Source organism: Lissotriton vulgaris, chromosome 2_1, assembly GCF_964263255.1.
Source record: "Lissotriton vulgaris chromosome 2_1, aLisVul1.2, whole genome shotgun sequence".
Taxonomy (NCBI): domain Eukaryota; kingdom Metazoa; phylum Chordata; class Amphibia; order Caudata; family Salamandridae; genus Lissotriton; species Lissotriton vulgaris.
In genome coordinates this window covers 503,026,876-503,052,945 of record NC_141687.1, presented here as the reverse complement: position 1 = coordinate 503,052,945, position 26,070 = coordinate 503,026,876, and positions in this window count along the sequence as shown.

Sequence of the window (26,070 nt, the reverse complement as noted above, 5' to 3'; positions counted from 1 at the left end):
TTCCCCAACCAAGTGAGGTAGAGGAGGTTTGTAGCAGCCCAGATAGGTCCCAGTATAGTGGGAGGGGTGTAGGGTCCCACATCCTGTGTCAGAGGAGAAGGAGTGGAAGTGGGCTGTGTCCCAAGGTGCCCGAAACCCAGTCCCAGGGCCTGGTTGGTTCCATAAGTGAACATCAGGAGGGGGGGTCTAGTCTGTACCGGGAGGCCATTTCCCTTTGGGGGATCCCAAAGTGTCGAGTGGACTAGACGGGGCTGCTGTAACGAGCATCCCACCAGTTCTGGTGTCTGGCAGCACAGCTCCAGTGGGGAGGGTGCATGAGTCCAGAGAAAAGGGTGAGGGGGATGCAGTTCCCAGTGGAAGAACCAGTGGGTCAGGGGTTGCCAGCTCTGAGGTCAGAGCACCCCAAGACTGACTCTAGTGAGGCCATTTCTTGCCTGGGGGGTCTTCAAGCTCTGTCAAATGGACAGGAGGCTGGAGACCTCCGCCAGGCAGACTCTCATACCACTCATGAGGAGTGTGTTTCCCTTGGGGGGGATGAGGGGGGGTTGGTGTACTCCCCCGGAAGTCCTGGGTTGCCAGGCACAGGTCCAGTCTAAGAGTACAGACCCTGGGTTGGAGGACCAGTGTCCCCTCTGACCTGGAGGAAAGGGCAACTTCTAACAGGGCCCCTACCAAGTTGTCTTCTGGGGGTACCGCTTTAGCTGTACTGTATGTCCGTTTCCCCTCGGAAGGGGTACAGGCCGAGGTTCATGCTGGCTCTGGTGGTTCAGTGGCTCCAGGGGACAGGATGATTCAGTCTGTGGTGCAGAAAGTACACGCTGGCCCTGGTTGTTTGGGTACTGGAAGCAACAACTGCTGATGCGATGGTAGGGGGACGAAACTTCGGGCCGAGGCCATGGAGGAGCTGAAGGTTCCCGAGGACATGTTTAAGGGTGTCAAGTTGTAACCGGTTGGAGATCTGGATCCTCAGGTACTTGGGTCATTAGGTCTGGAAGGAAGGACCCAGGCTCCAATAGGGAAGGAGCGGTATCTGGCCAGGACTTGCTGACCTGGGTCATGGGCGACAATAAAGAATGCACCCGAACATTGCAAGGCTGATTCTCCGATCTGCTCTTAAAGCTTTAACACCACAAGAGGCCCATGTTTTGAGCTGCTGTGGATGCACACTTGTCCACCGGCTGTTGGCTCGATGCCCTGCTATGCTTCTCCCCGTTTGAAAACTTCAGTGTTTAATTTCCAATGTATGGCCCTCCAGGGCACCGTCTATCTCCATGGGGAGATGGCAGGGTGCTGTGTGAGAACTGCTCCTGGAGCTACAGGTGGGAGTTTGGTAATTGACTGGGCCACGAAGGCTGGGCTAGTCCTGACTCTGTAGCCAGGATGCTTCTTTTTTGTATCGCTTTCACTCCATATGCCTGTCCTAACACTAACATTGCATTGACTGAATGTATAGTCCCCTGTCCAGGAAAATCACCCACCTCCCCATCCCAAGGCAGAATAAGATATCTTTATTTGTAGGTCCATCTAATCAAGCCACTGCATTCAAAAACGTCAAACAATTGTTTAAAGCAGACAAAATGTAGCAATTGTTCAAACCGTCTAGGAAATTTATGTTGTTGTTTTCGACGTAGTGGTACGTGTGCATCCGCAAGTGCACCCCTTGCTGAGGTCACACTTGATGAGAGCTTGAAATCTAGCAGTTGGTGTTCTGATAAATGTACGTTTCTTGATTGGTGGGTAATGTTGGTGCATTACACTTACATTGAATTGTTTCGTTTGCACACTTTTACTTGTAAGGTGTCTGAAGGGAAACTGTTCTTCAGCTTAAATTGTGCTCCGGGTTGCTTCCACGTTCTTCCTGCACGCGGAATCCTTTTGCACATTATATCTGTATATTGTGATGTCTGCTATGGGGAGGGACTGTTAAAAAAGAAATACCATTGTGGAGTTTACTACTCGCTTTTCACAACATAGATTATTATCAACCTTAAATACGCCAATGGTAGTGGGGTGAATGCTTGCAATAAGCAACCACTGGCAATCACTTGGGGAAGCATTCCAACCCATCGCTCTTTTGCTCATCATGCCATCTCACTTTGCACCCAGTCAAAGTCAAAGATTTGCTTTAGTCGGTTAACATTTAAAAACCATCAAAGCACAGGACAATATTTCATGATGTAAGCAATTGGATTAAAAACAACTAATAATATTAATAACATATTACACATAAAAAAATAAACAAACAGGTACTGACAATAAGACATAAACCAAATAAATTACATAGCACCATCAAAAAGAAACACTTGGTGTTCAAATATACAAGTTAAAAAGTTTGCACCTTTTGAGCACTCCGTTTAAAATCCAATAATTCATCAACTAAATCGTCACACCACAAATTGTCTATTTGAATCACAATAGATAAAAAAGGTAGAGGACGGTTACAATTATAACTGTACTTTGTTTCTTCGTCTAATGGCCCCTGTAATGTAACGAGCTATCCCAAAGCACACCACTGAGGACCCTAGCATTTGCAAGTAGGCCATCGCTGGTCTAACTTGCTCTAAGTTACAGCCTCTTAACCCCTTCCATGCTGATGATGGCCCCCAGCCGTCATGCATCACGGTGGGCGTGTGCTGATGACGGGTTGGGGCCGTCATTAACCCGCCCTCTGAATTAAACCGCCGCACAGGCGCAGAATCGCGACTGCGCCCAAGGGGTTAATGATGGCAAAATTAATTTCTTATGTACTAAAACATTAAAGCCACAGAAAAAAAACCATATGTAAGGTGTTCTGCTCAGAAAAGTATCACAGGGACAAGGCCCCAAAGCCCCTTCTTTAGAAAAACCTTTCAAGAATGATAATAACCATGGGAGCATAATATACTTGAACCTTAATAAAACAAACAGATGGTATGGCTTGTTGATATAGTTCAAGCATGGCTGGATTTCTCTCCCTATACTCAGCATTACAAAACTCCTGACTGAGGGTTTTACCAATTCCCCTTCCTCCCTCATTAACATTGCCCTGTTCAGGAACTGAGACTTTACGGCCTTAATAGCCGTCTTGCCTAATGCACTGGGGTTCCTGAACAGATCAGGGTTACCTAGTGAATCCATTTGAGTTTTAATGTAACAGATCCATGGGATAGCAAGGGCTCTGTCTAAAGACATACAGTCTTGAATAATCAATTGGTTTAGATTTGGTGGCTGCTGTGCCCAAATTCTCAACCAACCTATTAAAGGGGCAACAGCGATCTGGTCTGAAATGTAGCCAGCCCCAAGGTCCTCATGAATATTAAAAGTAGCAGCAAATGAACGGAGTGACAACACCTTTCTTAAAAAAACATTTTCTGCTCTTTAGATTTTGCTAGCATCTGTGTAACCCCATACCTCGCTCCCATATAGCACCATCGGGCCACACTTTGCTTTCTAAATTTTCATGAGTGCCGGGAGTGGTTTACAACCTAATCGCTTTGCGAACCCACCAAAGTCCTCGACCCCCTAGCAAGGGTATTCTTTTTGTGGGCACGCTGCGTGACCCATGACCTTCTGTCATCTAAAAAGATCCCTAAGTACGAAAAGGCTTGGACTTTAATGAGCTCCTGCCCTTTGCAGAAAAATGTAGCCTTTTTTGCCCATCCCCCACCTATTGACATAGAGTGTGACTTTTTAAAGTTGGTTATCAAGTCTAGAGAATCCATAACATTTATAAAACAATGTAAAAGCAGTTGTAACCCTCTTGCCGTTCTTGCCACTAAAACTGTATCGTCTGCATACAACAATGCGGGGATCATTTTTGGGCCAGCTCTTGGGATGTCCTTACAAGATGAAATTAATTTATCTCCCAAGTTATTAATGTAAAGCGTAAACAGCAAGGGTGCAAGAATGCATCCTTGCCTTACCCCTCGCTTAACTGGCCAAGCATCTGTCAGACTCCCATTCTCATTATATCGGACCGCTGCCGTAGTGTTCTCATGGATATCAGACAAAAAAGATACCAATACCGGGTCCAGCCCCATGTCATATAGGGAAGCCCAGAGCTTATCCCTGTTCACAAGGTCGAAAGCAGTGGACAAATCCATAAAAGCTACATGTATGTCCCCCTGCTTTGCGACCGTGTACTTCCCTATGACCAGATGTAAATTTTTGGCCACTATCGGTGTGGCAGGGTATACTCAGACATGAGTCCCTTGCTCACTGCACCATCAGGATTCAAGCAAGCCGGGCCGACGACGGCTGAAATGCCAGAAACCGGTCCACGGAAGCTTGTCTCCTTTCTGGTGAAGAATTAGCTTGGTAGTTTAGTCTGCCCTGTTCCCATGATGCACTGGGCCAGGGACAGACTGATTTGCATATAGCCAGTTTCTGAGCTGGGGTGGTGCAGTGAGCTAAATAACGGTGATGGATCAAGCCCAGATCTTTGGACTGGGTAAGAGTGGTCTGCTTAATTCAATCACTCTGTTCATCACCACCCCCTTTTCTGAATCGCAGATGTAAATTAAGGCATTGGCCCGTTGTGCCCCTTCCCTGTCTGAACCCACACTGTAGGTCCGAGAAGACTGATCTTTTATCCAGCCAATCTGTCAAGCGGGCTAGTACAGTTTTACCCATAATCTTTGCAGCTGAATCTAAGAGTTAGATGGGCCTAAAACAGGCCGGATCCTCTCTTGCACCCTTTTTAAATATTGGGACTATAACTGCTTTACCCCAAGACATTGGCAGACCGGCTTTAGAGGCTGCATTAAAAACAGAAGTTAAAATCTTTGCCCATACACTAGGGTCGGCCCTATATAAATCAGCCGGTACCCCGTCTGGGCCCGGTGCTTTCCCCTTTGACGTACATACAATCGCCTCCATTACTTCTTCCTCAGTAAAAATAATTTTTGGGGCCTGTATAGATTCCCCGCGAGGAATGAACGATGACTGACTGATCTCAGAGTATAGGCCACTAAAGTGTTCCACCCACCTTTCTGGGAGGATGAGACAGTCTTTAATTGTATTATCTGTCTCGACAAATAATGGGCTATTGATCACTTTCCAAAAATGGGTTCTGCTCGTCAGAACACTCGCTTGGCTCAGTTCGTCCCATGCCTTTTCTTTAAGTTGGGTTTTTCTTACTTTTATTGCTTTTTTATAATCCCTTCTGGCCTCCACAATCTTACTTGTACCCCTACCAGACTCTTTCAACGCCTCCAAAAGTGCTGTATGTGCTGTACTACAAGCTTGGTCAAACCAGTTTTTAAATTTCTTAGGCCTTGGTTTGCCTCGCCGAGTCAAATTTACCACTACCTGTTTTGTAATACGGTCAAAGGCACCAAGGATTACCATTGGCTCAGAGCCCGCATTTAAACATAAGCTAAAATCCTCAGAGTTACTATTATACAGGTTGTCTAAGAAATCAGCCTGGGTAATTGCCTCCCATCTCAACCTACGACCCTGGCATATAGTGGCTAAATTGGAATTTGAAATAAGCGCCAATGGTGCCTCATTTTTAAGGGCCTTAATTTTAATGTCCATCTTAAAGGATTATGGTCGCTCAGACCATTCTGTGTAACACAAAAAGAGCCTATTAAATCCATCAAAGGGGATGACACTAAAATATAATCAATAATACTTTGGTGACCTTGGCCTATATAAGTTGGTACAGGGGACAGGGTTTCTACTTGTGATGAGCAAAACAAATAATGAGCAGATAAAAGACTCTCCAGACATGTCCCGCTGTTCGTATGCTCAAAATGGGTAACCCCCTGCAGGCCGTGTTCGTGCTCAATACCTTGTAAGCAAATAAGATTACAGACATGAATATTAAAATCGCCAAGAATTAAAAGATGGTAAAAAATATCATTATTTACATCATAACCATCCAAAAAAACAGACAATGCTCTTAAATGGTCCAATTCATCTCTCCTAGTAAAGGAATTGTAAAAATGTACCACTAACATTGCAGGTAGTTTTTCACCAACAAGTTTAACAGCTAAAATATTTGGGGAACTTGTCGCTACCAGCTCCGGTCTATACATTAGTTTGAGGCTAAATAATAACGAGACACCCCCCCCCGACCCTCGATCTCCCCATTACAGATGGTTCAGCATTTTTGCTAAAAGAATGGTACCCATCCAAATGGTATGGATCTCTAGCGTCCCAGGTTTCCTGCAAAGCAATAATATGGTGCATTGACAGAAATGCATCCCAGTTTATATCCCCTCTTTTCGACCGCAGCCCAGCGATGTTCCATGATAGAATTTCTATCTTATTCTCAAATACAGTATACCCTGTATGTTTTATTTCCAAGGCTACTATGTGAACTGGGTTTGGTAGTGCCAACTGTCATGCAACCTCTTCTTCATTTTCAGGCGCCATGGCAAGGAACCTCCCCTATGCTAACAGCCCCGCTGCTGGTCGCCGTGCCACAATGACATCCCTATCCTGCAGTCAACCCTGTTCATCTAAATTGGACAGAGCCTCAAAACTATCAAAGACTGGAATAGACAGAATAATCCCCCCTTGTAGTCTTGCTGTGGGCCTGTAAAAGTAGCCCAATGGTAAAGCTGCAATACAGGTAGTAATTGGGGAATAACACAGTTCCCCCTTATCGTTTTCTGTGATTTGCCGAGCCATGCCACTCTATGCACCATCAAGATGTTATTCAATAGAAATGGACTAAAGCCTTTATGTTTAGTGAGCCAATCCACAGATTTGTCTTTTAGCTGGGACCAAGTTTCAACTTGGTCTGATCTCAGTGGAGGAACACCTGCCAAGACTACAACCAGGGGGCCTGCAGCTGGTTGTAAATCAATATTGTCTTGGGCTGGTTTCAAACTAATCTTATGGGGTTGTCTAACCTGCCTAATACCTTGCCCTGGTGTGGGGCATTCGATGTCCCAGACAAGCTGCTTGGGGGTTGTAAAGGTTGTACTCCCAGGAGATGTTGGTGAGTAAGCTGTACTTGATCTTGCTGTGAGTTGCCGGGTAGCAATGTCTGGCCACCCGCATATAAGCTCCCATCCACCTCTAAATGCATGAGAGCAGGTTTTCTTGCAGTTAGGTGGCTAGTAGCTATGTTGGTTTTTTGCTTGTCCTGGATCTCACCTGTCGCTATACTCCCTGGCTGGGTAATGGGTACGTTACCTCCCCCTGCAACCTGTTGGTCAATGCCATTTCTTACTTCAATTTCCCTTACCAGACTCGTGACTTTGTCCTCAATGGTCTCAATCTTGACCCAGAGTGGGGCGATAATGGATGATATCAATAACTCCATGCGCTCCCAGAAGGCCTGATTGCCCCCAGGGTTACATGAATCATTAGCACCAACATTTGCAACCTGGTCATGATCCTCCCCAACATCACCAATACCTGATGTTTTCGCCTTCTGAGTTTTACTTTTCCCTTTGGTCTTATTTTGAGACCTGGTTGCTAGGCCACCCCTTGTCCGCTTCGCTAGGGGCTCACCCAGTCCTCCACTTGCGCCAATACATTCCCGGGCCGGCCTTTTCGGCCTAGTTACCCTGGTATCACAAACTTCCCCTTTATCTATGAGGGGAAGGGTTTTAGCACTGGCTGAGGTTTGATCTAAAGGGCTAACCAGATTTTGTAGGGTAGAGGGTGCTAAACTCCTGTCTTCTAATTTTCAAGTTGCAAAACCTTCCTGGGGAGTGGTTAACTCCGGCGATTGAGAATTATGCCCAAATCTTGAGTCCATAATTGGACTTAGCACAACTTCCCCCACGCCCCCCTGTGACCGATCAGCGAGATCGGTACTTGTAGGAAGGGGGAGGCTCTAGTTGGCGCAGTGCAACACTAGCGACAAGCAGGGACTCTCTCTTCCTCGTCAGGGCTGAGGGTTACCTTCCAGACAACCTCTGCTTACCCTCTAGGTAGTGTGGCTTAAGCAGTCGTAGGCTAATCTTTGGGGCACATAGGGTTAAACACTTGCAATAGTACACCTTTACAACCAACCCACCACACAACGAGACCAGACTGTATTCTGTAAAAATATATATCTTTATATAGATTTTAAGCAGGCTTGTGAATACAGTCAACGTACTTTACGATAACGGTTGCAAATTACTCAGTTCAGGTTACCACAGTTCTTTCTAGCAGTTTAAGCGTTCTCTTAGGGCCCTCCGGCCGATGTCAACAAAGTTCTTGTGGAGCAGGCGGCTCTCAGGGGATCTGTCCCACGTCGCGATGCCTTCCCGGGGTCGCTGTTCGTTGCGGCTCTCAGCCGAGCAGTTCACGGGTCATCCGGGGCAGCGGTGTTCTGTGGCGGCAGGGTCCTCTCCTCGTCGTCCGCTCCGACCCTGGCGGCGGCGGCTGTGCGGTGGTGGCAAGTGGCAGTACGGTCCCCAAGTGCAGGACGTACCCAGCCAAGTGCCGGTGCAGCTGTGCGCTCACAGCTGGGCTGTCGGGCAGGTTACCGACCTTGCAGATTCTCACAGGGCAACTGTCCGTCTTTGCAGGTGAGTGGCTGCTCGTAGCGCAGTCCACTCGAGAGCTTGGACCGGACGGGTCCTCCTTCGCTTTGCTCTCGGGCTCCCGGTGCAGTTGCGGTCACGGTGTTCGGGCCAGCAGCGGCTGGTCCTCACTTTGCTTTCGCTGTTGCTTTGGGCCCCGGTCACGGTGGTCAGGTAGATGTCGTCGCCTTGGAGGAGATTCCTCCGTCGGTACTGCAGCGATGGTCAGCACCCACAGTCGCTTTCTTTCAGGGGGTAGCGCCCACTGGTCCTGGGGCGCTGGTCAGGGGGCAAGTTCAGTTGCAAGCCCTTGGAGATCTCTTTAGCAGAGTTTGGCACAAAGTAAAGCAAAAGTCTTCTCGTAGTCTTTTCTTCTTCCTCTCCTTCAGCAGCAAGGCACCAGACACAGGCAAGAGTCAGCACCCTTCCTTGTCTCTCACGGTCCTTCTCGTAGGGCAGAGTCCTTCTGTGGCCCAAACAGGATCTAATTTTCAAGGAGCAGGGCTCCTTCTTTTATAGGCCAATTCTTTTGTTCTCGCAGGCCAGGGGGGCCTTTGCATAGCCACTCTCCTTGAGTACCCCGGTGGGTGTACTCCGGCTTCTGCTTTCAGTGTGAGGGGCAGGCGCATCAGACGCCCCACAGGAGGTGGAGCCAGCATTGTGCGGGCAGGGGCGGCCAGGGTACCTTGTTGATGGGGGCTTCGCCCTTCCTGGGCCAGGTGCCGGCCGAGTCATCCGCCGCTCCCCAGGAGGGTGGAGCCAGCATTGTGGTGGCCGAGCACAGCTACAGTTCGAGTCAAGAGGCACTCCTACCTCCCACTAAGGTGTAATCTGCGCATTCACCACCTGTCATCCTCCCAGCCCTGTCACTCACACGTCCCAGACAGTCAGATACACATACCAGCAGAGGCGGGCTGAAATGGTTAGGCAAGCAAATGCTAACTTTCTAAAAGTAGCATTTGCAAACCCAGGATACTAAAATAAACTTTACTAAAAGAAATATTTTATCATCCTGAGTTCAGGCATACTAAACACGACGCGCTACCATGCTCCTTGAGCCTGCTGGGATTATAGAGTGTAATAATTCCAGCAGCTCAGTCTGGCCTAATGGAGCAGGTAGCCTTCAATAGTGAACTACGGTCTTGGTTGTAAGTCACTACTAGGACATGCCACACACATCAGGGCTTGTCCTACCTTACACCTACAACGCACCCTGCCCGCAGACCTACCATAGGGGTGACTAACATGTAGTCAAGGGAAGGTTCGGGGGCTGGCAAGTGGGTGCACTTGCCCAGCTATCGTGACAGTACGAGACCGCACGCGGGTTCTGCAGTCGCAGTTCCCAGACACATCTTTACGGCTGCTTCGGTGGGTGGCGCAACCAGCGCTGCAGGCCCACCAGCAGTATTGGCATCTACAAGCCCCGGCACTCTCTAGTGCACTTTACTAGGGACTAACAGTAAATCCAATGAACCAATCATGGATACCAATCGCATGTACAATTTACAGTAGGGAGCACTTGCACTGCGGCACGGGTCAGCCGTGGCGCAGTGCCCTGAGTATCGGAAAACCAGCAAAACATCGGAGGCACATCAGCAAAAAGTGGAAGGGAGACTCACGCCAAGGTGCCAGGTCTAACATGTGTCCCCTCCAGCTGAAATGTGGGGGGAACTACCCTTCCCCAGGGAGTTCCACATCACTAAGGCGGAAAAATCTGGACAGACCGTCAGCGTTGGCGTGATCGGTGCCAGGGCGGTGTTCCACCGTAAAGTCCATACTCTGTAGAGAAATGGACCACCTCAACTGTTTCGGGTTCTCACCCCTCATTTGCATCAACCATCTGAGGGGCCTGTGGTCCGTCTGAACTCGGAAGTGAGACCCAAACATGTAGGGTCTTAGCTTCTTCAGCGCCCAGACCACAGCAAATGCTTCACGCTCTATTGCACTCCACCTACTTTCCAGTGGAAGTAACCTCCTACTTATGAAGGCTACGGGTTGGTCAAAGCCCTCCTCAGTCATCTGTGAAAGAACAGCCCCTACACCATGCTCTGAAGCGTCTGTTTGCACTATGAATTCCTTGGAGAAATCAGGAGCCAGGAGCACGGGCGCCGTGCACATGGCAGTCTTCAGGGTGTCAAAAGCCTTCTGACAGGTGTCAGTCCAAATCACATTCCTGGACTGCTTCTTCGAAGTCAGCTCTGTCAAGGGGGTCACGATCGTGCCATAGCCCTTGACAAACCTCCTGTAATACCCAGTGAGCCCCAGGAAGGCTCTCACTGCAGTCTGGGTCTTGGGGGGTTCCCAAGCCAGGATGGTCTCGATTTTGGGCTGCAAGGGTGCTACCTTGCCACTCCCAACTTGGTGTCCCAAGTACACCACTGAACCCTGCCCAATCTGGCACTTGCTTGCCTTGATTGTGAGGCCTGCTCTGCGCAGGGCCATCAACACTTCCCAGAGGTGTCGCAGGTGTTCTGGCCAGGTGCCACTGAACACTGCGATGTCATCCAGGTAGGCGGCACTGAACTCGTCCAGTCCAGCCAACACCTGGTTGACCAATCTCTGAAAGGTGGCAGGGGCATTCTTCATCCCAAATGGCATAACCCGGAACTGGAAATGCCCATCTGGTGTAGAGAATGCCGACCTCTCCTTTGCCCCATGGGTCAAGGCGATCTGCCAGTACCCAGACGTTAAATCAAACGTACTAAGGAACTTAGCAGCCCCCAGCCGATCAATGAGCTCATCAGCTCTGGGGATGGGGTGCGCGTCAGTCTTCGTGACTGAATTGAGTCCTCTGTAGTCCACACAGAACCGGAGTTCGGGTGTGGCTCCCGGCGCAGCAGCCTTCGGAACCAAGACCACGGGGCTGGACCAAGGACTGCTGGAAGACTCAACCACCCCGAGGGCAAGCATCTTGGAGACCTCCTCCTTGATGCAGGCCCGGACCCTGTCAGTCACCCTGTAAGCCTTATGCTTCACAGGTAAGCTGTCTCCAGTATCCACATCATGGACGCACCAATCTGTGACACTCGGAACCAGGGAGAACAGATCGGGAAACTGCCCCAGCAACTGGCGGCAGTCCTCCTGTTGTTCGGCGGTCAGGGTGGGTGAGAGGTTAACTCCATCCACTGACCCATCTTTCTCACAGGCCACCAAGAGGTCAGGAAGAGGCTCCGACTCCTCCTCCATTCCGTCATCAGTTGCCAACAACATGCCCACTTCGGACCTTCGCAAGTGGGGCTTGAGGCGGTTGACATGTAGGACCCGCAAAGGGTTCCTGGGCGTCTTCATGTCCACCAAGTATGTCACGGGGCTCTTGCGCTCCACAACCTCAAAGGGGCCTGTCCACTTATCTTGAAGGGCTCAGGGCTCCACTGGGGCCAGGACATACACCTCTTGTCCAGGCTGAAGCTCGACCAGAGTGGCATTCTGATCGTACCACCGCTTCATTTCTTCCTGGCTCGCTTCCAGATTTGCCTCGGCAAGTTGTCTGAAGCGTCTGGTCTGGTTTCTGAAGGCCAGCATGTAGCTATATACATTCTGGGGAGGTTTCCTGGGAGATTGCTCCCAGCCTTCCTTTACCAAACTCAGTGGTCCTCTCACGGGGTGGCCGTACAGTAGTTCAAAGGGGCTGAACCCTAGGGACTTCTGTGGCACCTCGCGATATGCAAAGAGTAGGCATGGTAAGAGGACGTCCCACTTACGCCTTATCGGACCTTCTAGGCCCATGATCATGCCTTTCAGGGTTCGGTTGAATCTCTCAACCAACCCGTTACCTTGGGGATGGTAAGGCGTGGTGAACTTATACGTTACGCCACACTCTTGCCAAAGGGACTTCATATACTTGGATATGAAATTGGTCCCCCTGTCGCTCACCACCTCTAGAGGGAATCCCACTCGTGAGAAAATTCCCATCAGTGCACGTCCCACCACGGGGGCCGTCACTGTCCTCAGAGGGATGGCTTCAGGGTACCGGGTGGCATGATCCACCAAGACCAGGATGAACCTGTTGCCCATGGCTGTCTTGGGGTCCAGAGACCCAACGATGTCAATACCCACTCGCTGGAATGGCGTACCGACCACAGGGAAGGGTTGGAGGGGAGCCTTGTTCTTCCCTCCGGTCTTCCCACTTGCCTGGCAAGTCGGACAGGTTCTGCAATGAGCATCTGAACTCTTATGCATTTGGGGCCAGTAAAAGTGAGTGACAAGCCTGTCATAGGTCTTGTCCATCCCCAAATGTCCTGCTAAAGGCACATCGTGAGCCAGACCCAGTAGGAAGGCTCTGAACTTCTGGGGTACCACCAGCACACGGGCTGACCCAGGTTCAGCAGCCTTAGGCTCTGAATACAGGAGGTCGTTCTCCCAGTACACGTAATGTGTTTTGGCCTGAACACCATTGGCCTGGTCTGCAGCCTGCTGCCGCATACCCACGAGAGAAGGGCATTCTTTCTGCTCCTTGCAGAATTCCTCCCTGGAGGGTCCTCCTTCTTGCTGCCAATGGGTCAGCTCAGGCAGGTCCCCCAGTTCGGCGATCTGTTCCCCTGTAGGCTCCAGGGCATCCCCCTCAAGGTCTGCTTCCTCCTGGACCGTGGCAACTTCAGGGGCCGGTTTCCCGCGCCCCCTGCGCCTTCTCCCTAAGGCCGGTTCCTGGGCCTCTCCTTCAGGCCCCAGGACCTCTTGATCACCCCTACTGGCTGCCATCGACCGGGTGGTCACGCACGCCCAGTCAGGCAGACCCACCATCCGCAGGTGAGTCGTCTTCTCCACCTTTTCCCAAGGGGAGTGCTCCAAGTCATTCCCTAGCAAACAGTCAACAGGCATGGTTTTCCTTACACAGACCTGTAGAGTACCAGAGACCCCCCCCACTCGAAGGGAACTTGAGCCATCGGACACTGACTCTCTGAATTATCAGAGTTGATAACCCTACAGTAGGCATGGGGTACAACCTGCTCTTGAGACACCAGGTGCTGCCTCACTGCAGTCACACTGGCTCCTGTGTCTCTAAGAGCCTCAGCTTCCTTACCATTGATGATCACCACCTGCCCATATTTCTTAGTGTTAGAGGGCAGGTAGTTCGTAGGGATCATCTCACTGTCTCCTAGCGAGACTAGGGTCATGTGAACGGGATCTCCACCCCCCGGGACCATCACTTCTTCTCCCAGGTGAACGCTAGTCACCTGTCGGGGCGGAGCACCAGTGGGTGCGGGTTTTCCAAACAGGCGACACTTGGGGTCACTGGAGATGTGTCCAGGTTCGCCACATTTGTAACAATTGAAGGGCCCCTTTGGAACAGGTTTACCTGTCGGGGCTCCATTCTGCTTCGGGGGTGGGGGAGGCTGAGAACCCTGCTGCGGGCTCCCCTGGGAACTACTTTGGGGGCCTTTTTGGAACCCTTTCTGTTTTCCCCCCTTGTCCCCCCCACTCTTCTGCTGGGGACCCTGCCCACTCTTGGCGGAGTCTCCCACGGGACCCTTGTGGACCCTGGTGCTGAGCCAGCGGTCCGCCTCCTCAGCAAGCTTCCTCGGGTTGGACAGCTTGCTATCGATCAGGTGTTGGCGTAACTCAGGAAAACAGTGATCAGACAAGTGCTCCCATGCAATTAAATCAAAGAGACCTTGAAAATCATTAACTTTGCTACCCTTCACCCAACCATCCAGTGCTCTGCAAAAGTAAGTCACATACTCGACATACGTATTCCCAGGCCGCTTAGTACATCCCCTAAACTTCTGTCTATACATTTCAGGGGTAAGCCCGTACCTGTTCATTAAAGCTTCTTTCATGTGGGCATAGGATCTCTGATTTTCAACGGGCAAATCTAGCAAGGTATCTCTCCCTTCGCTAAGGAACCTTCCCCACAACCCCGCTCCCCAATCCTTGTCAGGGACCCGGTGGGAGGACATGGCTACCTCGTATGCCCTAAACCACTGTCCTATGTCATCCCCCTTAAAGAACTCCTTAACTACGTCCTTCGGGATGTGCACTCTTGACTCTACCTGCACTGGTGATGTGCTGCCACCAGAGGGAGGACGATCCAAGTCTCTCTCCTTGAGACTTATCTCCCTCATTTTTACTTCATAATCCATCTGGTGCTTTCGCTCTTCCAGCGCCATTCTCTTTGTTTCAAGCTCCAGTTGGATTTTCAATTCTGCCAGCTTTCTTTCGTGATTCCTTGTTTCCTTCCTGTCCGCCAGCTCCTCTGGCGACAGGCCTTTACCAAAGCTGTGCTCGCTGTCTCGTCGTTCGAGATCAATCAGATCCCCAAGTGCATTCTGCTCCTCCGTTGCATCTTGCTCGGTGAGGGCATCTTGATCCTCCGGGGTCTTTCTGGACTCTACCCAGGCTTTTAGGGCCTTGTAGAATTCTGGCTTATTCTTGCAACCAGCGTGCGGAACCTTGAGTTTCTTACAGAAAAACTTCAGCTCGGTCTTTGAGTATTTATCGAGCTTCGCGGCGTCCCACTCGACCTCAAACACCTCCGAGGTCGTGGACTCCGCTCCATCCAGGCTCTTTGTGCCCGGCATGGTTTTCGCACTCGGAATCTTCTTTCGGCAAAATTCAAAAAGCAAAGTCTGTGGCTAAGTAACTGGACCGTAATCCTTGTGTAGTGGTCAGAAGCTCAGGTATAGATATCGCAAGTGTAAATTCGAAAATCCTCACCGCTGCGTCCAATGTAGGAAGGGGGAGGCTCTAGTTGGCGCAGTGCAACACTAGCGACAAGCAGGGACTCTCTCTTCCTCGTCAGGGCTGAGGGTTACCTTCCAGACAACCTCTGCTTACCCTCTAGGTAGTGTGGCTTAAGCAGTCGTAGGCTAATCTTTGGGGCACATAGGGTTAAACACTTGCAATAGTACAGCTTTACAACCAACCCACCACACAACGAGACCAGACTGTATTCTGTAAAAATATATATCTTTATATAGATTTTAAGCAGGCTTGTGAATACAGTCAACGTACTTTACGATAACGGTTGCAAATTACTCAGTTCAGGTTACCACAGTTCTTTCTAGCAGTTTAAGCGTTCTCTTAGGGCCCTCCGGCCGATGTCAACAAAGTTCTTGTGGAGCAGGCGGCTCTCAGGGGATCTGTCCCACGTCGCGATGCCTTCCCGGGGTCGCTGTTCGTTGCGGCTCTCAGCCGAGCAGTTCACGGGTCATCCGGGGCAGCGGTGTTCTGTGGCGGCAGGGTCCTCTCCTCGTCGTCCGCTCCGACCCTGGCGGCGGCGGCTGTGCGGTGGTGGCAAGTGGCAGTACGGTCCCCAAGTGCAGGACGTACCCAGCCAAGTGCCGGTGCAGCTGTGCGCTCACAGCTGGGCTGTCGGGCAGGTTACCGACCTTGCGGATTCTCACAGGGCAACTGTCCGTCTTTGCAGGTGAGTGGCTGCTCGTAGCGCAGTCCACTCGAGAGCTTGGACCGGACGGGTCCTCCTTCGCTTTGCGCTCGGGCTCCCGGTGCAGTTGCGGTCACGGTGTTCGGGCCAGCGGCGGCTGGTCCTCACTTTGCTTTCGCTGTTGCTTTGGGCCCCGGTCACGGTGGTCAGGTAGATGTCGTCGCCTTGGAGGAGATTCCTCCGTCGGTACTGCAGCGATGGTCAGCACCCGCAGTCGCTTTCTTTCAGGGGGTAGCGCCCACTGGTCCTGGGGCGCTGGTCAGGGGGCAAGTTCAGTTGCAAGCCCTTGGAGATCTCTTTAGCAGAGTTTGGCACAAAGTAAAGCAAAAGTCTTCTCGTAGTCTTTTCTTCTTCCTCTCCTTCAGCAGCAAGGCACCAGACACAGGCAAGAGTCAGCACCCTTCCTTGTCTCTCACGGTCCTTCTCGTAGGGCAGAGTCCTTCTGTGGCCCAAACAGGATCTAATTTTCAAGGAGCAGGGCTCCTTCTTTTATAGGCCAATTCTTTTGTTCTCGCAGGCCAGGGGGGCCTTTGCATAGCCACTCTCAGTCCTTGAGTACCCCGGTGGGTGTACTCCGGCTTCTGCTTTCAGTGTGAGGGGCAGGCGCATCAGACGCCCCACAGGAGGTGGAGCCAGCATTGTGCGGGCAGGGGCGGCCAGAGTACCTTGTTGATGGGGGCTTCGCCCTTCCTGGGCCAGGTGCCGGCCGAGTCATCCGCCGCTCCCCAGGAGGGTGGAGCCAGCATTGTGGTGGCCGAGCACAGCTACAGTTCGAGTCAAGAGGCACTCCTACCTCCCACTAAGGTGTAATCTGCGCATTCACCACCTGTCATCCTCCCAGCCCTGTCACTCACACGTCCCAGACAGTCAGATACACATACCAGCAGAGGCGGGCTGAAATGGTTAGGCAAGCAAATGCTAACTTTCTAAAAGTAGCATTTGCAAACCCAGGATACTAAAATAAACTTTACTAAAAGAAATATTTTATCATCCTGAGTTCAGGCATACTAAACACGACGCGCTACCATGCTCCTTGAGCCTGCTGAGATTATAGGGTGTAATAATTCCAGCAGCTCAGTCTGGCCTAATGGAGCAGGTAGCCTTCAATAGTGAACTACGGTCTTGGTTGTAAGTCACTACTAGGACATCCCACACACATCAGGGCTTGTCCTACCTTACACCTACAACGCACCCTGCCCGCAGGCCTACCATAGGGGTGACTAACATGTAGTCAAGGGAAGGTTCGGGGGCTGGCAAGTGGGTGCACTTGCCCAGCTATCGTGACAGTACGAGACCGCACGCGGGTTCTGCGGTCGCAGTTCCCAGACACATCTTTACGGCTGCTTCGGTGGGTGGCGCAACCAGCGCTGCAGGCCCACCAGCAGTATTGGCATCTACAAGCCCCGGCACTCTCTAGTGCACTTTACTAGGGACTAACAGTAAATCCAATGAACCAATCATGGATACCAATCGCATGTACAATTTACAGTAGGGAGCACTTGCACTGCGGCACGGGTCAGCCGTGGCGCAGTGCCCTGAGTATCGGAAAACCAGCAAAACATCGGAGGCACATCAGCAAAAAGTGGAAGGGAGACTCACGCCAAGGTGCCAGGTCTAACAGTACTTAAGAGGGTTATTGGTTGAGCCACTGTCACCGGTGATTTAGCTGATTGAATACTACCCATTGAAGATCTTTTATGAGCAGCGTAGACTCCTAGTGACAACCTTTTTTCTGTTAGCATTATTTCATGCAGGAGCACCGAACCAGTTCTAACTAAAAAGGCGTCCAAGGAGCCTACCACACTTCCTCCCATCCCTGCCTTCTGGCCCACTCTGCTCTGGTTGGACGTCATTGCCCTGATTTAATATTGTGCTCGTTAAAGAACTTTGTAAGCCACTAAGCACTTCCAATAATTAAGCTTGTAAATAATAAGGCTGTAACTGACACAAACACTCTTGTCAACAATACTTTTATAATATATCCTCTAAGCACCCCAGGGGTATCCCCCTCGCCAATTAAGAATGGGGCGGTCAGCAAGGTCTTTAGTTCAGTGTCGTATTGGAAATGCTCAGCTTACTTTTTTCGGGTTAGAGGGGTGGCCCAGCCTCCTCTGGCCTCTGACGGCCGCAGACGGTCCCGCCCTTGTCCCGGGCTTATCCCGTGACGCGGAGGAAGCGCCGGTTCTTTGAGCGCCTCCGGGAGCGGAAGTGGCCGGAGGTGGGTGGGGTAAAGGAGCAAGGAGGTCTGGGGGCTGTAGTCCCCCCCCTTAGCGGTCGCGTGGTGGTTTTGAAAGCGGCGTCGGGGGAGACCAACAGCCAATGGCCCACTGGCAGTGTGCGACTTCAGGTAAGTGAACTGTGCCCCTAAAGAAGTTTCCCGCAAGAGTCCCGTTCCACCGAGGGAGCGCTGGTTCTTTGAGCGCCTCCGGGCGCGGAAGTGGGCGGAGGTGGGTGGGGTAAAGGAGCAAGGAGTTCTGGGGTCTGTAGTCCCACCCCTCAGCAGCCGCGTGATGGTTTTGAAAGCTGCGGTGGTGGAGATCAACAGCCAATGGCCCACTGGCAGTGCGTGACTTCAAGTAAGTGGACTGTGCCCCAAAAGAAGTTTTCTGCAAGACTCCCGCTCCACTGAGGGAGCGCCGGTTCTTTGAGCGACTCTGGGTGCGGAAGTGGGCGGATGTGGGTGGGGTAAAGGAGCAAGGAGTTCTGGGGGCTGTAGTCCTCCCCCTCAGCGGCCACGTGGTGGTTTTGAAAGCGGCGGCGGGGCAGACCAACAGCCAACGGCCCACTGGCAGTGCGCGACTTCAGGTAAGTGAACTGTACCCCAAAAGAAGTTTTCCGCAAGAGTCCCAGTCATATGTAAATCAATCTTGACCCTGCTCCAATCGAAATAAACCAGTCCGAACTGCCAGGTCTTAGGTATACAAATCGACTTACTTTAGGTAGTTTGTTGTGCTGCCTTTTCCGTTCATAAAACCATGATTTGAATGCCAATTCCCCAAGTTTAAATACTGCAGTCCACATAGGTGTGTCATGCCTGCCATTACCATGAAATGAAAGTAGCTCCTGAATGCCAGCATTTCTCTGTTATCAGCAGCTGTTTCGAATGGCCAAGAGTTGGTGTATTTTTAAAAATAAGTCTTTGCATGCTGTTGCTCTAGGAAGCAACTGCATTGCTCTATTTTTCCACGCCCTTTTTTAGGTTGAGCATTTGTATGTGAATTTACTTTGTGGGCTCTGGAGATCAGTCTGCTTCTGCTTAGGGACTTTGTTTTCTGTTCAACTGCCTCTATTTCACTGAATTGATAGAAAACTACCAGTAGAGGTCAGTAAAATGCCAGAATTCCCTTCTGCTGAGGGACTTTCTTTTTGTAAAATTTCTGGCAACTACCTCTATTTGACTTTATTGATGAAAAACAACCAGCAGAGGTCAATAAAATACCAGAATCACTTTAGCATTCTCTAGATTCCAGCCCACAGAAATTGTCTTCCATGAGCACCCATAGACAATAATATTTTTTTCAGTGATATGACCACCGAAGGCCCTGCTTTTATATAAATAATAAAGCTTTAGACCATGTGTCCCTATACCTGGCGTGTCACACAGTTTGGTGCTTACTTTCCCTCCATGTTAAAGAACAGTAGATGATTCAACACCCAGGCTAATGTGCTGCATAGCTAAATACATATTAGGTCCCAAAGGCGAGACTGATTGCATTGCAAATGCTTGTTTCCTGACCTGTTGTTGTTGGCTATAGGATTCTGGACACTTTTCCACTGCTGATCAGTGCTAAAGTGCATATGCTCTCTGTGTAAATTGTTATTGTGATTAGTTATCCATGATTGGAGTATTTGATTTACTAGTAGGTCCCTAGTAAAATGCACTGAGTGTGCTAGGGCTGGTAAATCAAATGCTACTAATGGGCTCTACTGATCATGAAATTTAACATGGCAATTCATGGATTGAACGAAGTTTCTGAAATATTCAGATTGCAGTGAGTCATTTGGGTTGCTGCAGAGTCGTGTTCCTCCTGGCTCCTATTTATTGCCAAAATGTCCTTTGTATGGACGGAACAGAGGTTTGGTGGCTCCTATTTATTATCTGAATTGTGTAGGGTTTGTGCTTCACTGTTAGTCCGCAGGTGACGGGATGAGTTAGAATAAGGTTAGCGCAGTGGTTTAAATTAAATTTCCCTGTGGATTTAGGAGGCTAGGAGACGTTGTTTCCCTGGCCCTGTTTCCTGATGAATGCATGGGCTGCATTGCATTGCGGGTTTATGTGAAAAACATAAGTGGAGAACTTGGACAGTGTAGTCATGTGGGCTACATCACTGCCGCCGATTGAGTAATTCATTCTTAGTATCGGTCCCGCGGTCATTCCATATAAACTTAGTGTTCGAGGAGATTGTCTACTTAGAATTTACAAGGATTTGTTGGGCGGTGCCACCCTTGTTCCTTTAACTTGTGTTGTCGATAAAGATTGTAACTCTACATGGCCATTCTAAACTACGGTACCCAGCAAGCGTTGTGGGTCCCTGATGCACTGAACATGTGGGAAGTGAACTATTTACACACTATTGGAATCAACGAGTCTGGGTCACGGCACATTCAATACGCTGGCAGCTATTGATCCTATACTAGTGGGCTTTAAAAAACTTCAACTCCCATCTTTCTTTCACTTCCCAAGATTCAATGCGTGAGACGACGTCACACCTCGGAATTCGGGGACGTGGACGGACTTGTTTTGAAATATCGGAAGACAGAGTTCAAGGTGATTAGATTGTGGGATTTACGTGTTTGTGTTAACGGTGGGGAAATAAGACCGGAGTCAATAATTAAATATTTGGCGTGTTTCCCAGAAGATTGAACTGCAAGCAGGACACGTAAATTGGAGAGCGTACGGGACCTCCGACACACAAGCCTCAGTCAGGTAAGCCCTTTACCGGCCGATATAACTAATGCCAACCTCGAGATGATATGCTACTAAGCACTCACATGGATGACATTATTTGGCAGGTTTTCCCGGACCTGTGCCCAGCACCTTTTTTTGGGAGGAGACATATACGAGACTCCTCATTGTAAGTTGCTTTTTGCAAGGTGACTGACATGACCAAAAGTATTTTAGTTTACTGTGTGTAAGACTGTCTCTTGTTATATATCTGTTTTTGCAGACATTCAGTATTGTTTCAGCTTTGTTGCAGCAGATTTGGTCTGCTGACTGAATAAGGTAGGCGGCGTTCACTGGTGGTTGTTTTTCCTTCTGGATAGTGGTGGTTGTAACCTTCTAAATAAGATTTGTTCTTTCTTTCTTTTTAGAACTACGTGGTCCTGATGAGAACCCTGTAACCTGGTGGGTTCGAAACGCGTCGACCTTTGTTTTATTTGTGTTTTGTCAAAAAAACAATGTTGTTTAGGTTGTCCACTAGGTGCTCTGGAAATAATCGCTCGACTTAGTAGACTGTGGCAGTCCAGATTTAGTTGTGCACTTTAGTGAGATAGAATAGGAGTGTTTTGGTTGTTCGACCTTGGTTTTGTGAGTTTGCCCCCGGGTTTGTGGCCACTAAAAATTTTAGTGTGGCTTAACTGGACCCGACCTGGAGTGACGGATTGATAGTGTGAGTGGTTTTTGCAAGTGTTTGTGGAGTTTGTTTTCAGGTATGATTGAAGAGTTGCATTGAGTGTGTGTTTGTGTCTCCGTGAGTTGTTGACTATTTTGAAATCTGTTTTTGTGTATATATCTTGTTGTATATATCTATGATGTACATATATAGAACGTTGTTTGTAAGTAATTCAAAAAACTTTACACCAATGAAAAGATTGATGACACTTTAAATAGTGTGGACTTATATGTTTAGTTTCTGGGTCTAGATATCAAATAAGCGTAGGAGTTGTGCTCAGTATTGGCACTTGTTTTGTTTTGCTACTAATGGGCTTGCAGCACTGATTGTGCCACCCACATGAATAGACCTGAAAAGATGTCTCAGGCCTGGCACCGCAGTGTCTGTGCGCAGTTTGTTAACTGCCATGTCGCACCCATGTGCCAGGCCTTACCCATCCCTTTTCTTAAAAATAGGGCACCCCTATGGTAGGCCTAAGGTACCCCCCTGGGCAGGGTGCAGTGTATGTGAAAGGTAGGGCATGTACTGGTGTGTGTAACATGTCCTGCTAGTGAAATACTGCCTATTTCATTTTTCGCTATTGAAAGGCTATCTTGCTCATGGGACAGAATGGGGAATGCTTTGTAACATATTACAAGCATATCTTCCCATAGGGATGAGATTGAAAAATTTAGATTAGTTCCCCTGAACTCAGAATTTCATTAACACATATTTTAGTAAAGATGGTTTTTAAATTGTGTGTTTGAAAATACCACTTTTAGAAAGTGGCTATTTTCTTGTTCATACTTGTTTGTGGATTGACTGTTTGGCTTTGGAGTGACAGGGGCTGGAAAGGTGCAGCGGCTCCAGGAGTCTCGATGAGTCAGCACTAGGCTGCATAGGCCTGATCTGCATGGGAGTGGTGGACGGAGTAGCACCTGTACCTGATTAGGGCTGTGCCTGCCTTCCACAATGCTGGCTCCTCCCCCCTGTGGTGTATCTGGAACCAAGGCTCTCATTGACAAAGGATGTTGTGCACTGGCAGAGCGCCACCAGAACTGGTTTGAATTGGGCTCAGAGCCCCTTGCACAAAGAGAACAAATACATTTTGGGGTATAAGTATTAGACCTAAAACTCTTGAACCCTTCAACTTTAGATCATTCCTGCAATTCAAGAGGAACCTTTGTCAAGGAGAAGAGCTGGAGAGACTGAGAAGAAGTACTGCACTTGCTGTTTCCGCCAAGGGAAGGAGAAGGCCTTTGCCATGTGCTGTGTCACCTGCGTGAAGGAGATCTCAAGGGTTTGAAGTGAGTTGGCATCCTGTTCAGAAGTCTCAGGGACAAAAAGACTTCACCCCCAGGTCCCAGCTCCCCTGAACTCTGCTGTAGGGAGTTCTGACCTGCCTTGAGGTGCCTGTGCCTCGGGCCTCCGGAGGTAGTTGCTGCTGTTTGGGAGCTGGAAGAGGGAAGAAACTCAAAGAACTACAGAAACTGTCACAACACTCTTCTTGCGGCTGTTTTTCTGCCGCATCTTCGCGGCGCGAGAAGAATTTCCATGCATCGCCGTGCCGTTGCTGCAAGAATCGATGCATTGAGAGATCGCGGCGGAAGAGGACCAACGCAGCGCCATGTAATGCGGCCGCATCGATCACTGACGCATCCCGAAGATCCACGCACCGTACCTGTGCGACAAACTTTCCCGATGCATCACCTGCAGACCGGAACCGGAACGAAGAATCGACATATCACTCCCCATACAGACTGGAATCAACGCAACCCTTCCTCTGCATGCAGCGGGACTGTCGCATCGCCTCCTCAGGGTCTCAGGAGTCTTGCATCTCTTTGCCTTCCGACACTGTGGCTGTTTGGCTTGGTGAACTTTGACGTAACTACTGGTACTTTGGGTAAAAGTCACGCATCCATAGTTTTCTATGATACAAGTTTTTTAATATTTTTAAAAGTCATATTTTTAACTGTGTATGTTGAATTTTTGTCGTTTAGGTCTTGTTTAGTTTAGATAAAGATATTTTATTTTTCTAAACTAGTGTGGTGTCCTTTTATGTTTTTTTCACTGTGTTACTGTGAGTGTTGGTACAAATACTTTACACATTGCCTTTAGGATAAGGTTGTCTGCTTGTGCCAAGCTACCAAGGGGGTGAGCAGGGGTTATCTAAAGTGTGTATCCCCCTTACCCTTACTCGAAGCAAGGGTCCCTATTTGGACAAAGGTACCTACCTCTGCCAACTAGAGAACCCCATTTCTAACATCCACAACAAATAACATTACTTTTTTTATATAAGAACTTTATCAGCATTGCATGTCAACAGTCTTCTCCACGTGCACTCTTCATTAGGCACCTCACTTTTAAACAAACAATGCCCTATGGGACTCATGTTGTGAATTCATGAGGCTAAACACAGGCGGCATTTAAATATCATAAGTGTAGAATTCCTTGGTAGCATGGCTAAGAGTCAGCCTTGGTCTTGTATTTTAAACTTATTTTCATTATCTTTTCTTTTAAGTTTAATAAAAGTTGAGGAAAAGAATGTTTAGAAAGGAGGGCCCTGACTTCACTTCAGGTGAATAATGCATCCGTTTTTTAAGCTGTTTTGGTGAGTTTCCATGTTGCCAAAGATGGCAATATTAACACCTTTAGGTGTTTATAAATGTTAAATTAAGCACACTCATGTATTTTTCATTCAGAGATTTCTGTCCTGACACCTTATTGTACTGTTTTTTGGAAGCAATTTGGCTGTTGTCTAAATGGTATGTTCTGTGCCAAGTTTGCATATTCAATTATTGTTTTGGGAAATACGCTAACCTGATGTATTTCCATTTCAGCACCCGAATTGTAGGTGCTAAAAGGGTATATGGAACACAACCAGTTTTACTATTTTTGAATACCCTGGTAGATTTTAGCACCATTTGGTAGAATGCAACGCCCACTCGTATATTTATATTATTGAATGTTCTTTTTTTACTTTATTTCAAGGTGCGCAACCCCCCTTTTTGAAGTTCTCCTATGACACAGTGTGACACTTTCACGCTTATGGGAATCATAATGCCTTAAACTCTGGGGTAGGTAGCATACCCAGGGCTTTAAGTGGGAAAAAAAACTGGGGGTGCTCTAAAAGGGGCTTGGTACATTTCTTGAAGGGGTGTGGCCTATCCGAGTAGGGGCGTGGTCTAAATCAAGATAACTAGCATTGTGTGCTTAAGAAAATCATGAAGTCGTATCCAGTCACAGAATCACCCAAAGTAGCATTTTCCCATATATCACAACTGTAAAACACCTTCTTATTACACTACAATGGATTAGTTGGGGCAACTAATGTGTAACTAGAGATGGGGTCAGCAGAACGTACTTAGGTCTCATCAGAGAGGTATAGCTTGGTTCTTATGACAATTGAGCGTGGTACCCACAACTGGGCGTAGCCGCTGCATTTACAGCCGCAACAACCAACAAGGTGATGGGAATAATTCTAACATGAATTGCTGTCAAGTTTCCGACTCATGAATCCACTGAAAGCCCGTGCCATCCCTCAATCTCTGCACTAATGGACAGGATGGAACATGCCAACAGTCCCAGAAATCAGGTGAGAAAGAGAATCCCTCTGTCTTTAGAGAACAGGGAATGGGAGCAGAAGCGCAATGGCGAACTGGAGCACACCTCCTTTGCACAGCTCTCTTTTAAGAGACAGTATCCCCTGTCTTGGTGTTACAAGGGGAGGAAAGCTGAATGGCTGTAGGACTGAGGGAATGTGCTGTACAAATAATACTGGGCATATAACAAGGAATACATTCCTTATGAAACAAGCTGTACTGGTTTCAGCAGTGAGTGGTACAACAGTGACCCAGGGCGTGCCAGGAATCTGATTGAAGTACCCGGCACACTACTGCAAACACACTTGTAGGACCCACCAAACAAAGTAGGCAAGAAGCAGCACTACAAATGGGCATGGCAGGAGAGCTGCTAACGGTGACCCAAGAAATAGAAAGGGCGACAATGAGCAACTGCGAGGGCTGCCAACCAGATGTGAACTGAATTATAAACTGGAAAGCGAAGGCAGCTATTGGGCTAAAGTCCAGAAGTCTTGAATATGAATCTCCCCCCAGTGGTGTAACAAAGGCCCCCCACTGCCCCCACGATGCAGGGCTCCCCAAGCTCCTGTGTGGTCAGAGGGGGCCCCCTCCAGGTACTTTGCAGTGGCGGCTCCTGAAGTTTCGTTACACCACTGACACGTAAGTAGCAACAAGGCGACCTGTAAAGAGAAGGCAGGCCCGCCGGTAGCGTGTGTGATCATAATCTCTCCCCCTGTGCAAACTCCGGTTACCGGTTACCTTAGGATGTGAAGGGGGCTCTGTGGTCCGCGCTGATCTCTGGTGAAGCCGCTTTTGCTGATGGGACGCGCCTCGGCCTCAGGTTCAGGCAGCTCCTTTCCTCGATGACGAGCGAGAGGGAACCCCGGTTGCTAGGGGATGCCTCGCGCCTCTCCAGACGCAGCGGAACTCCGCCTGACGAACCTCCGCGTTGCTGGGGGAAATTCTCATTGCTGTAACCAATCCGAGCGCGGCTTGGAAAGGACGATCCCGGGCCGGAGGTGGTGAATACTGGCAGGGTGTTTTCAAGGTTCCTTCTC